This window comes from Schistocerca americana, chromosome 3 (genome assembly GCF_021461395.2).
Source record: "Schistocerca americana isolate TAMUIC-IGC-003095 chromosome 3, iqSchAmer2.1, whole genome shotgun sequence".
Lineage (NCBI taxonomy): Eukaryota > Metazoa > Arthropoda > Insecta > Orthoptera > Acrididae > Schistocerca > Schistocerca americana.
Window position 1 is genome coordinate 370,918,749 of NC_060121.1, and position 9,335 is coordinate 370,928,083.

Below are 9,335 nucleotides of genomic sequence, written 5' to 3' on the forward strand. Positions count from 1 at the left end.
ACTGCGATGGAGCTCCGTATGCCACGGCAAACTGGCTGACACTGACGGCGGCGGTGCACAAATGCTGCGCAGCTAGCGCCATTCGACGCCCAACACCGCGGTTCCTGGTGTGTCCGCTGTGCCGCGCGTGTGATCATTGCTTGTACAGCCCTCTCGCAGTGTCCGGAGCAAGTATGGTGGGTCTGACACACCGGTGTCAATGTGTTCTTTTTTCCATTTCCAGGAGTGTATATTCCCATATAGGTGAGACATTTTACTTGAAAGTCGCTTGCATGGTGTGCGCGGATACTGCAGTACCTATGTTATTCCGAATTACGGTGCAAAGTTCCTTTGGACATGCTTGCATCGTAATTAAGAATAACACAGGCATTGAAATATCGTGATCAGTACATTAAATGAATTTTTTTCGCTGCAAGTAAGATCGCTAGTGATTCACTGCCCACATTATGGCAAAAAGCTCCCGACACGGTTCAGAGTTCTGGATGCAAAGGCTATTGCCACAATTATTTGTTTATTTCTTTATTCTCCCAAACTAGGATCGGGGACAAATATCACCATCATCAGTGGTTTTTTTAATATTATTTTTGTATGTTACAGCATGTTTTAAGCAATTATTGTAAATGTCTGCGACATATTTTCTGTGCGCTTTTTGTTTCTGTTGCCGTTTTTTGCTTAGCAAACATCATGTTATCTGCGAACATGTGAGCGGCTGTTAATAAACAAAATACTAAAAGGTGAACCTCGTATGTCAGCAATATATACTTGGGGTTGTGGTAGTGTTGTGGAAAACCAGTTATTTGTTGTGTACTGAGCTGTTACTTAGCTATTCGTATACTCACGTTCGTTGGGTGGTACGTGGCTGCTTTTATACACAGAAAAACAAATCTTTCGCACTCTGTTTCTAATCCAGAACATTACGCCACCTTGCTGTTCGCGTGTGTCGCGAGAGGTGTATCGCATGTGGCGACAGAGGCTATGAAAAAACTGTAGCGCCGGCCGGTGTGGCTGTGCGGTCTAGGCGCTTCAGTCTGGAACCGCGTGACCGCTCCGGTCGCAGGTTCGAATCATGCCTCGGGCATGGATGTGTGTGATGTCCTTAGATTAGTTAGGTTTAAGTAGTTCTAAGTTCTAGGGGACTGATGACCACAGATGTTAAGTCCCATAGTGCTCAGAGCCATTTGAACCAAAAAAACTGTAGCGCGAATTACGACGACTTCTGTTCATTATTTATGTCTCTCTGTGTGATGGGGAAGTGGTTCTTTTGCGTGTGTGTGCTTTCTGTTCTGTGTCGTTGGTCAGTTCTCTCAGAGTGGTAAAGAGTGTGTTGTTACAAAGTGTTGTGTTTTCGTTTATTACATTTTTCCATTCGGCTGTGGCTGTAGCCTTTTGTATGTAGCAATTTTCTTCTATTGTTAGTTGTCGGTACAGACTGTTCTTGTTTCTCAGAATGTGTAGATCGTTTTCGATATTAGTGGGGTTATGATGTTTCGTTCATTAAATGTTCTGCAAAAGTTGAATGTGTGCTGTTACTCTTTAGAGCTCTCATGTGCTCTGTGAACCTCGTTCGGAAATTTCTGCTTGTTTGTCCTATGTATTGGGCCTGACAGGAGTTGCAAGTGAGTTGATATATTCCAGCGTTGCTAAATTTGTCCGAGGTTTTTCTGACTGGTCTTAGTCTTTTCTGAGCTGTATTGTTTGTTCTGTATGTTATTGGGATCCCTTGCTTTTTCATGATGTTTACTATTCTATGTGATATTTTGTTATTGTATGTTAGTGTGTACCATCTCTCTCTTTTTTCTGAAGTGGTGTGGTCTGCTGTGTAATCTGTGTTTATGGCATGTTTCCGTTTTACCTTGTTGTTGAGTTTTTATGATGTCTGTTTTGTAGGCGTTTTCAACAGCAATTTGTTTGATTATATTTAGTTCCTGTGTGTAATCTTCTGGTTTAAGAGGTGTTCTGTTTATCCTGTGGAGCATGTGTGTGAAACTGGCATATTTATGCACTGTTGGGTGGTTGGATGAGCTGTGGATAACAGTGCTTGTGGCTGTGGGCTTTCTGTAGATGGAGAGTTCATGTTGGTGGTTGTTTCTTGTGATTGTAAGATCCAAGAAATTTAGTTTCTTGTTGTTTTCTATATTCACTGTGAAGTGAATTTGTGGGTGTACTGTGTTGATCTTATTGTGTAGCTCTTCTATCCTGTTATGTGTTTCATCTACAAGACAGATTATGTCATCCACATATCTGTACTAGTAAATTATTTTGTATCCTCCTCGTTTTACAATGTTATGAACATTGTGTTCTCTATATGGTCCAAGAAAATGTTGGCTAATGTTCCACTGATGGGAGACCCCATGGGAAGCCCCTCTTGTTGCAAGTAGAAGTTGTTGTTGAAGGTGAAGTAGTTTTGTTCTATGATTAGCCTAAGAATGAATGAGATTTCATTTATTTGTACATTTGGGAATTTCTTGTATTTTAGCTGTTGTTCTATAATGTTTATAGTTTATTCAGTGGGTATGTCTGTGTACATGGATGTTATGTCAAAAGATACTAGTTTTGCTGTTGAGGGGATGTTGACATTCCTAATTTTCTCTATTATGTCTCCTGAGTTTTTGAGGCTTCTGTTGTTTGTGTATGTGTATGTTTCCTGAAGGAATGTGTGCTTGTGTCTCCCTAGTAGGTAAGATGGGGCTTTTCTGAAGTCAACCACTGGCCTGACTGGGATGAAGGGTTTGTGGACCTTTGGCAGGCTTGTTAAGAGTGGAGCTTTAGTGTTTTTTGTGTCATTCTTTTTGTCTAGTTCTGTGTAAAGGTGTGTGTGATGTTTTTTAAGAGAGTCTATACGTTTCTTTGGTATCTTTGTGTTGGGTCACTGGATAGCTTGCTTATTTCATTCTCAGCCAAAAAAATTTCTGTTTTCTCAATGTATTATGCCTTGTGTTATTAAGACTAGAGCATTCAGAAACAGAGTGCGAAAGTTTTGTTTTTTTGTGTATAAAAGCAGCTACATACCATCCAACGAACGTGAATATACGAATAGCTAAGTAACAGCTCAGTACACAACAAATAACTGGTTTTCCACAACACTACCACAACCCCAAGTATATATTGCTGACATACGAAGTTCACCGGCAACAGAAACAAAAAGCGCGCAGAAAATATGTCGCAAACAGCGACAATAATTGTTTAAAAATGCTGTAACATACAACAAATAAGGTAGTATAAAAGTGTACATAGAAAACTATATTTAAAAAACTAACAGTAAAAATGTAATGACGTGCTACTGTGTTTGTATAACCATGCTATTTTCTGCATGTTTTAGATTAAAAAAAAACACTGATGATGGTGATATTTGTCGCCGAAACTAGTCTGGGGAATAAAGAAATAAACAAATAACAAGGTGTTTTGCATCAAGGCGGACTCTATTTTCTGATATTACTGTTTTTCTATGCAAACAAGGACCAAATGGAAGAGTTCCAAGAGAAAAAAATCATTAATGCCACAATTACTGCTTGCTAGCGACCCATGTAAAAATTTTGAACTGCTTAGTTAAATCATAGTACTTTAGGATCAGGGCTATTTCCTCTTTCAATTCCTGTAAAGCTGCTTTCTGCTGAGTCGATCACTTGTAGTTTGCTCTTTTCTTCTCCAATTCATGTAGCGGTTTGACTATATACCTGAAGTTCTTGATAAATCGACAGTAAAATGACATGATCCCTGGAAAACTCATGAACTGTTTCGTGGTACAGGAGTTGGATACTCTTTTGTCATGCTCATCTTCTGTGCGTTGGGTTTTGATCCTTCTGTCGTAATCACATGCTCGAAGTAAGTTATCTCTTATTGTAGGGACTCACACGTGTGAACCTGCAATTTTAAATGGTACAAACGGAACCTCTAAGACTGGTATTATGCTCTTCTAACATATCTCGCAGCATGACTACATCATCTAAATATACAAACATTTTATGTCCCTGAAGTCCAGTTAGTACTGTGTTCAAAAGTCTCTGAAAAGCGGTTCCCCTATCTATTATTCCCATCGGTAAACCTTTATGTACGTAATGCCCTTCTGGAGTGGAGAAGGTCGTTTTATCTCTATCATCCTCATTCCACAGTGTCTGTTGGTAACATATCGCATAGTCTGAAGAGATGAAGCACTTGCATTTTCCCAAGCTATCTAAGATCTCATCAACACAGGGTAGTGGAAATACAGAACTAATGAAGATGTCATTTAACCTCTGGTAATCCCAACTATTCCACACTTTCGTTTCCCTGGGCGTCCATCTTCTTCGGAATCGTCAGCAACGAAAAATTCCATCCACTTATGCTCGGTGTAATGATATCCCCCATTAATACCGCACCTGTCTCATTTCGAGGATCTTTCTTTTGCGCCTCTGGTAGTCGATGCGGTTGGCTATTTATAACTGCACCTTGTGCCTCTGGTTTCACATGCTTCTCTGTCTCAGTGTACACTAATGTATCTTCGGGCAGATGAAATACATTATCATACGCAATACACAGCTCAATAAGCGAAGCTCTCTCCTCTTTCTTTGTGTGATCCACGTGCACCGTTTCCTTTAATCTGCTAATTCGCAACGTTTTATTTTGGTCCACTTAAACCATACTAAGTATGTGATGCCTTCTCCCATGTTAGGTACTGTTTCTACCTTCACTTTGGGACGTTTGCATATAATTTCTTCTTCGTGGTATTCAGATACTCATGAGGCAAGTGCCTCTCTGCACAGTCATCAAGGCTGCAGGTAAATAAACTCCCGTTTGTAACAGCTGCTTCTCCATTATTCCTTTGGTCAGATGAGTGTTCTACATATTAAACCTTAAAATCTTTTTTTCTCATGCCTCTATTCGTATAACGTTACAGAGACTCTCTTTACCTTCTATCAGCTTCTCATCTTCATTCCTTGCTTTCTTTACATGCGTCGCCCTATCGCTCCTTACACAGAGGTGACAAGTCTAGGGAAGCCTCTTAATATCGAGTCGGACCTCCTTTTTTCCCAGTGTAGTACAGCATCTCGACGTGGCATGGACTCAACAAGTCGGCCGGTAGAATTGCCCTGCAGAAATACTCAACCATGCTGCCTCTATAGCCGTCCATAATTGCGCAAGCATTACCTGTGCTGGATGTTGTGCACGAACTGTCTAATAAATGTTCAATGGGATTCATGTCGATGATGTGGGTGACCAAACCATTCACTCAAATTGTCCAGAATGGTCTTCAAACCAATCACAAACAACTGTGCCCCGGTGACACGACATTGTTGTTTGGGAACATCATGTCCATGAGTAGCTGCAAATGGTCTCCAAGTAGCTGAACATAACCATCCCAGTCAACCATCGATTTAGTCTGACCAGAGGATCCAGTCCATTCCAAGCAAACGCAGCTACTCCATTATGGAGCCACTACCAGCTTTCACTGTGCCTTGCTGAGAACTTGGGTCCATGGCTTCTTGGGGTCTGCGCCACACCATCAGCTTTTATCAACTGATATTAGGACTTATCTGGCCAGGCCACGGTTCTCCAGTCGTCTATGGTGCAAAATATTAGATACAGGCTCCCAGGTAGATGCTATTTTTCTTGACTTCCGGAAGGCGTTCGATACAGTTCCGCACTGTCGCCTGATAAACAAAGTAAGAGCCTACGGAATATCAGACCAGCTGTGTGGCTGGATTGAAGAGTTTTTAGCAAACAGAACACAGCATGTTGTTATCAATGGAGAGACGTCTACAGACGTTAAAGTAACCTCTGGCGTGCCACAGGGGAGTGTTATGGGACCATTGATTTTCACAATATATATAAATGACCTAGTAGATAGTGTCGGAAGTTCCATGCGGCTTTTCGCGGATGATGCTGTAGTATACAGAGAAGTTGCAACATTAGAAAATTGTAGCGAAATGCAGGAAGATCTGCAGCGGATAGGCACTTGGTGCAGGGAGTGGCAACTGACCCTTAACATAGACAAATGTAATGTATTGCGAATACATAGAAAGAAGGATCCTTTATTGTATGATTATATGATAGCGGAACAAACACTGGTAGCAGTTACCTCTGTAAAATATCTGGGAGTATGCGTGCGGAACGATTTGAAGTGGAATGATCATATAAGATTAATTGTTGGTAAGGCGGGTGCCAGGTTGAGATTCATTGGGAGAGTCCTTAGAAAATGTAGTCCACCAACAAAGGAGGTGGCTTACAAAACACTCGTTCGACCTATACTTGAGTATTGCTCATCAGTGTGGGATCCGTACCAGATCGGTCTGACGGAGGAGATAGAGAAGATCCAAAGAAGAGCGGCGCGTTTGTCACAGGGTTATTTGGTAACCGTGATAGCGTTACGGAGATGTTTAACGAACTCAAGTGGCAGACTCTGCAAGAGAGGCGCTCTGCATCGCGGTGTAGCTTGCTCGCCAGGTTTCGAGAGGGTGCGTTTCTGGATGGGGTATCGAATATATTGCTTCCCCCTACTTATACCTCCCGAGGAGATCACGAATGTAAAATTAGAGAGATTAGTGCGCGCACGGAGGCTTTCAGACAGTCGTTCTTCCCGCGAACCATACGCGACTGGAACAGGAAAGGGAGGTAATGACAGTGGCACGTTAAGTGCCCTCCGCCACACACCGTTGGGTGGCTTGCGGAGTATAAATGTAGATGTAGATGTAGATGATATGGTCACGAGCCCAGGAGAGGCGCTGCAGGCGATGTCGTGCTGTTAGCAAAGGCACTAGCGATTATCACCTTGTGCCATATAGCCCACTAATACGAAATTTCTACACACTGTCCTAACTGAAACGTTCATCGTACGTCACACATTGATTTGTGTGGTTATTTGCCGCAGTGTTGCTTGTCTGTTAGCACTGACAATTTACACAAACGCTGCTGCTCTCGGTCGTTAAGTGAAGGTCGTCGGCCATGCGTTGTCGTGCTAAGAGGTAATCCTTGAAATCTGGTATTCTCGGCACACTCTTCATTCTGTGGTTCTCGAAATAATGAATTCCCTAACGATTTCCGAAATGCAATGTCCCATGTGTCTAGCTCCAACTACCGTTCCGCGTTCAAAGTCTGCTAATTTCCGATGTACGGCCATAATCACGCCGGAAACTTTTTCATATGAATTACCTGAGTGGAAATGAAAGCTACAGGAATGTACTGTCGTTTTGTATCTTGTGTAGGTGAAACTACGGTTATCTGCGTATGTGCTTATCACTATCTCATGGGTTTTGTCGCCTCAGTGTATGTCTCCTGAATCCTCGTTCTGGAGGACTGTCTTCTGTCTCGGCTCTTTATGTCCGACTCTATCTGGATTCTTACTGATACCACCATCGCGCCCCTTTCTTGTTGGATGCCTAACGTCCTTTCCATGGAGCACTTCTCACCTCGTTGCGACTCTCTCCCGGTCAGCAAGATTTACTGGTTCGGTTCCCCGTCTGTAGCCATATTGGTCTGCCATAGCGTCTTTGTTGTTTAATCTGTGGTTGGTCTTACACTCTCACAGAAGACTGTCTAAAATTCCTTCATATTGTTAACGTAATTCGTCCTCCGCTATATTAAACTTGTGTTAAACCCACCCATCGTCATATATCCTCAGTGTTAACATCACGGCTGCGGACATCACTATTACCTCTTGAGTGACCCCCTTGAGTTTTGTTATTACGTCGCCGTCACTGCCTGCTGTATTGGTTCAAATGGCTCTGAGCACCATGGGACTTAACATCTGTGGTCATCAGTCCCCTAGAACTTAGAACTACTTAAACCTAACTAACCTAAGGACATCACACACATCCATGCCCGAGGCAGGATTCGAACCTGCGACCGTAGCGGTCACGCGGTTCCAAACTGAAGCGCCTAGAACCGCACGGCCACAACGGGCGGCGCCTGCTGTATTCTTCAACGCTGATTCCTTTATTACGCTAACCTGAGAGGCACTGTTTCCTATGAAACCTGTCGTGCCCACACTTCCCTGCACGCATTTTATATTTACAAAAATCATTAATGCCCTTGCAATCTACTGAGTATAACTTTGCAGCACGAGACGACTGCATACTAATGCCGTTCTTTCGTTTCCCGGTTTCTGAGTTCTCGTATTCGCTAGCCTAGCGTCGGTATTACGCTGTCGGGCTGTGTTCTGGTTGTTTGCAAATGTGGCATATCGTGGGTCTTGCCTGATCACACGGACCGGGATGTCCTTGAAGATCGCATCGACGACACCCTGTCGGTCACAGGCTTCCAATTTCCCTACGATACCCTCAGCATAGAGTTTCCACTATCCTTCTCGCCGGTGGTGGAGCATTGGTTTCCGTTTCTTTGCTCCACTAAAACTCAGCGTCTATTTTCCTGACGTGTTTCTCTATAGTGCAGTTCACAGTAATCTTTCCAGCGACTAGATTCACCATACTTTTCTTTGCAAAGGGCGATTATGCCTCTTCTGTTAATTGTAGATTTACTGTTTATGCTAAAGTTAAATCCTCTCCTCTTGCTCTCATGACCGTTTTGATCCTCTCATCTTCGGCTCCCTACATGAACATTGCTCGTGTCATCTTCCCAAATAGTGCACGGTTGCCCAGAACGTCTGATAAACCTCACCATTTCCTGGATGGATTCTTGGAATTGCTGTTGCAATGTGTCAACGCGACTCGCCTAATGGGCCATGCCTTCGGCCCTTTTCTCTCTACTAGAGAATGATAAACACACATGGTACTCCAGACTCCATTTTGATTCACAGTTCTGCAATAAAATTCCTTTCACATCTGCCCAAGTTGCTGTCAAATCGTGTAGGAGTACTTTACTTTTAGCTGCACCGACAATCCTAGTTTTAACAAATTTTAGTAGCACATATACTATGGCTTGGTGTTAGTTCCAGTAATAGGCCATAGTTGTCCACGAATTCTCCAAGTTCATCTTTATTTCCATCAAAAATGATGTTGCATGCTTGTGGAGTATCATATCAGTTGTGCGACTGGGTGATTCTGTTATTACCGTTTTACAAGGTCATCAGATCTTCAAATTAATTGCAAAACGTTCTAGGCACTATATATGTATGGTGCGGGAAGTGGTAGTTGACTCTAAATAATGATAAGTGTGAAATCATCCACATGAGTACTAAAAGGTATCCGCTAAATTTCGTTTACAAGATAAAACACGCAAATATAAAGGCCGTAAATTCACCTAAATGTTTAAAAGGGAAACTCTTCATCGCATCCCCCTCAGATTTAGTGATACGAGAGTCCAGCGAACAGCCCGTCAAAAACTGAACACTGATGGAGCATGAAACCAGGAAGAAGATGTACTGAACTGTAAAAAAAAAAAAAAAAATACAAAACAAAATAGAA